Source organism: Gymnodraco acuticeps, unplaced genomic scaffold (assembly GCF_902827175.1).
Source record: "Gymnodraco acuticeps unplaced genomic scaffold, fGymAcu1.1, whole genome shotgun sequence".
NCBI classification, from domain to species: Eukaryota; Metazoa; Chordata; class Actinopteri; order Perciformes; family Bathydraconidae; genus Gymnodraco; species Gymnodraco acuticeps.
Window position 1 is genome coordinate 4,419,555 of NW_022990583.1, and position 5,243 is coordinate 4,424,797.

The 5,243-nt window shown below is 41.1% G+C and overlaps 1 protein-coding gene across 1 annotated transcript in view; it reads right to left on the bottom strand.

The window, feature by feature from the left end:
• Positions 1 to 4,237, bottom strand: part of shc1 (SHC (Src homology 2 domain containing) transforming protein 1) — a 28,552-nt gene extending 24,315 nt beyond the window's left edge. The window contains exon 1 of the mRNA XM_034227954.1: positions 4,011 to 4,237. The gene's annotated coding sequence lies outside the window, so the exon portion shown is untranslated. The remainder of the gene's footprint in view (positions 1 to 4,010) is intronic.
• Between the last annotated feature and the right edge of the window lie 1,006 nt (positions 4,238 to 5,243).

A 5,243-nucleotide genomic window follows, 5' to 3' on the forward strand; every position in this document is an offset into this window, starting at 1 on the left:
TATTGAAAGCTAGTTTCTATGTGAACATTATGAGATGGACAGCCAGATAGATTAAATGAACAGTTATGAAATACTATATGACAAAACAAGAATACAGTTTAAAAAGGGGAGTGATTTGTAGGGATACTCCGATCGATCGGCCGCCGATCGATATCGGCCGATACTCACTCTCTACCGATCGATCGGTGCTCTCTAAAAATGCCGATCGCGAGAGCCGATTGCATGACGTAAAATACATGACACTTTTCTCAGTGCGCTGCAAAACAAGCTCGCCAAAATGGCTTCACCAGTCTGGCAGTATTTGAAGGTGTCCGAAAAGGACAATAAAATAGCGGTATGCAACGTGTGTGAAGCAGAAATCCTGCAGCTCCACCCGCTGTGACGGACCGGTGAGCGGAGCAGCACACACACTAAGAGTTAGACCTTACACACTTAGCTATTTTATCTACCTCTGGAACTAGCTAAACTAGTTGTAAATATGTTTATTCTTCACTGTCGGGTCACTCATTACTGGATCAGTGAGCTGCATGAGATAATGACAGGCTGTCAGGAGAGAGAGAGAGAGAGGAAAAAAGAGCGCTTCCGCTCATTTCTCCCGTGTTATTATCCAAAGTTAATGTAAACTTGAATAATGTACTTCATTTGAATGTAATAATTATGTTGGTTGTTCTTTGTGGAAGCGCCAGTGAATGAGCCCCATTAACCGAGTTTTAAACATCACTTTAAATGGAAGATCCCCATAGGCCCACCCACTCGATCGGATCGGTGATCGGCCGATACTAATTCCGGCGATTGGCCCCAAAATTGGCGATCGGAGCATCCCTAGTGATTTGTAAAATATCCATAAAGAAAAATCTGTTCACAGTTCTGTTTCATATGGGTGTTGAGAGATGTATCCATAGATCTCTTAATTTTGCTCTAAAAGTGCACCAGATTGATGCTTTTAACTTCAATATTTTAAAAAAAAAATCTTCCCCTGGACCCCAAGAGGAGGTTAGGTCCACGGTGTTTACATGCTTATGTATACAATATGTGTGCTTATGCTAACATCATAAGACAAAAGTTGGTTCCGTGTTGTGTGAGAACGCGCTAGAGGGAGGGGGGCCCCCAAGCCAAAGCTCGCTTAGGGCCCCCAAAACGTACTGTACGGAGGCTCAGTCATTGGTACATGTTCATTTATAAAGCCATGTTGGGTAAACTACCTTTTTATATCTGCTCTCTCGACGAATTGAAAGTATGTATAGCCTGAGATCTCATGATGTGGTTTTATTAAACGTGCCAAGTGCTAGGACTGTCTTAGGGAAGAAAGCTTTTAGTTGTGCAGCTCCACTAAATTGGAACAGTCTGCAAACATGTTTAAAACTGAGCACTTTGGTTCCCCTGCATCATTTTAAAACTCGGCACTGTAAATAGAGTTTGTAAACTGTACATTATGTTGTTTGTCATCCTTATTGTTGTTCTGTTGTTTTTATGTTACATGTGTAACTAATGTCCTGCAGGTCACCCTTGAAAAAGAGATCTTTTGATCTCAAGGGGCTTTCACCTGGTTGAATAAAGGCTACAAACAGACAAACAAAAAGTCTAGGGCCGGCCCTGGCCTTATGAGTCTCAGTTTTTGCAGAGCAGGTAAATATTTCAGCGCCTTGAGTGTTATCACAATCCTATTGGTGATGTATTGTTCTAAAATCCGTATAGGAAACAGTGGTAACACCTGATATTAACCTTTCTTTCCAGAGGTAACTTCAATCTCACACCCATCACATAACCTGGGGCTAGAAATGGGTGGAGGGGCCCTGATCTGTAAAAAAGAGATAACTTCTAAAATGCAATCAGAGCAAGCCAATCAAAAAACACCATTAACTGTCACTTTAGTGTGACCCAAGTTCTGCTTTTAATGTAAATTAGGAAATCCAAGCTGTAGTCACTTCTCATTTCTAACATCACACAGGGCAGGACTTTACAAAAAATGTGGTTCACGTAGTGTACCAAGCACTTAGCATGTTGTACTCCAGCCAGCAGAGCAGGAGGAAACAAGCTGAGGCTCAGTCCCATTGTGTCGAAGTAGAGACGGACAACCACATGCTATGACCTCAATAACAACCTCCTACAGTTTGTTTCCCAGAACACACATGCTCACACACATACAAGCAATCCCCCCACACACAGGTCTGCAGGCAGATAGATATAGCACTCGCATCAGACACACACACACACACACACACACACACACACACACACACACACACACACACACACACACACACACACACACACACACACACACACACACACACACACACACACACACACACACACACACACACACACACACAGTCCTGTCAACAGCCTTGACGTGTTTAAGCAGCTTAGTACCTCACTGTGTTCTTTTTAATCAATAGCAAAGTATCACAAGCCTAATTCAAGGCTAAAATTAGCACTAACATTCACTTTTTACAACAAATATTGTATGTCTGTGCGTGAGTCAGTGTATGGCTATGTGCACACACCTGTCAAAGTGAAGCTGCAACAATCACAAGTGTCACGATGTCCCGTCAATCAGGACGAAAGCTGTCACTGTTGACTGATACCGTTTGAGTAGAATTGGACAGATCCAATTTTAATCAAGTGGATTTTGGATTGTGCCAATGTTGTGATAGAGTGGCCGAGATTCTCCACTGTGACTGACAGATTGCGTCTCGGACTGTCGTTGTGTTTGTCCATTTGTGTGTGTGTGTGTAGCCTAGGTGCACATGACTTGTTTGTCTGGGTCCTGACATATGTCTGAATTGACCATTTTTCGGATCAGCTGTTGATTGGACCTTCTCTTCCCTTCCATTTCATCAGCGGAGATAACTTCCTCCATATAATATCATGTAAGGGGGCTGCTGGTGTGAGCTGTGTGGCTGACCCTGATAAGAGCACTGAGCCCACTGCTCTGTCGCCTCAATCATCCCCCCCCATACCCTTGAGCCCCTTTCCATAATAGTCTGTCTGTCCTTCACTGGTTCTTGGTGAACTTTAACTCTGTCACAGTGACCCTGTTACAACAGATCTGAGGTGTGTTCTGCCGATTGGTTTCCATGGATATGTTTGGAGGAATGGTTCACTAAAGTTGTAACTTCTCTGTTGGATTGTGTACAGATTTGTTTGTGTGCACTGATAGGCTACAGCTTATCTCACTGGCAACTTATTACAACCTGAAGAGATTTAGCTTAACTCTGAACCCTAAACTTGATAGTTTTTAGGCTGGAACTAATCATAATTTTTCATTAATAATGAATTGGCTAATTACTATCTCAATTGTGTTTTCTATACAATGTCAGATAATGATGAAACAATTGTTCCAATAGGTGCAAATGTATTCAGTTACACTGGAAAAGATAGAACAACAAATGTTTGATTTTTATGAATGAAACAGTTATCATCGGGCTATCAAATAGTTGCCTATTAAGTTAGGGTAAGGACTTACTGACTCAACATGTATCATACTGACTCATGTTTGAGAAAAATGCTTGATATAACAAAAAGGCATTTTAGAGAGCTTTTCTCTATTCGTGTATTGAAAGAGGCATCAGCTTGAGGACACTCAGTTGACTTTTCATCATAGCCTATTTTAAACTAACTACAATACACAAACAGTGGCTGTGCTCTGTTTCTACAATGTGTTTTCTAAGAGCAGCTTCTGGGACTTAAATACGTCTAAATAACAAACCCTGAAAACGTGTCTGACAGCGTGAGGACGAACACAAGTTAACCATTTATGCTAATGTTGTGCATAGTTGTGTCCTGAGCAACATTTTTACAGTAACCCGACAGGCTTCCCTACACTGTGTCGTCTTATTATAACTCAAGGCAGGACAATGCTTCCCTGCGGGCACCGTTAATGTTGTAAGTGAACAGTTTCCTCAAACTTTTGAAGTGTACAATAACTGTGATACACTGACGCAGACCACGCAACAGAGTAATACCATGCCCCAAAAAAGTGTGGTCAACTTTAACGAGCAACTTACCAGCTATCTTCCTCCCTTTCTCTCGAGTTGCTCCTCCTGCCCACCAAACTGTTGCTTCAGAAACTTCAGCTTAATTTCATCTAACAGGACAAAAAGTCGATGATTGTTTTATCCCGCCAGGCGCCGCACAGTTTTAATAAACTTCATAAGAGATTAGTCTAAACTTTTTCTTTCCTCTCCCTTTCCTTCCTCCTCCCCCTGCCTCCCCCTCCACGGTCACGACAGAAGCCACTTCCGCGAACAAATGGCAACGTCATCTGGTTGGTGTGTGTGTGTGTGTGTGTGTGTGTGTGTGTGTGTGTGTGTGTGTGTTGCCTGTTTTGCACCTGGCCCATTCAGTGTACATTGCGCAAATGTAGAAAACCCAGACTGAGCCAAAAGCAGAGACTTACCTTTAATAAGAACCACATGCAACGTTTCGTTTCGTGCTTAGATTACCAGAAGAAGACAATTTAATTTTTAAAAGAAATAAATCACAGTATTATCATCATCCCAATACCATAGTGGTTCAAAGTGTACTGAAGCCCTTAAAACGTTATTGGGTGAATGTGTTAGTATGAGGCGTTTAACCTATCATACAATTATTATTATTTTAAATATTAGGCCTAGCTAGTAGTTAATGAGGTAGACCTAAACCAAGCTTAAACTAACGCAGTCTAATGTAACAGTTTTGCAGTAAATTATACCTTTATGCAGATAAATTATAGATGTTTTAGTTGAAAATGTTTTAGTGTTTAGATGGAGGATAAAGGCATACACTCACTAATATGGAATCGAAAAAAACGGTTGAACTATTGCATAATATTGTGTCTTTCTATGCTAGTTCAAACCATACTGTAGCTTAGTCACCACATTATACACTATTTAAGTGACTGTGAAAGCCATACTATAAATAATACAAATGCCAATAACTGGTTAATACTTTGACTTAAATTGGCTTTTGATTAACACTATAACTCATTTAGCCCTGCTAACATGCACCCATGGTGTTTACTTTTTTTGTATTATTCATAATGTATCTTCAATTATCAATGTATTCTCCGGCCGGACAGTGCTGTGGAAGTTAAGCGATCCACTTTATTTCAAAATGCAGACTTGTGGTTTCAGACCATACTGATACAGTTTCAGACCTATGTATAAGTAATGCCAATGCGACACCTATAGTCAAGTTTTAGACGGTCAGTATCAATCTCAAGTTATCTGCTCTCCAGCCAGCAGAGGCAGAAGAGTCCC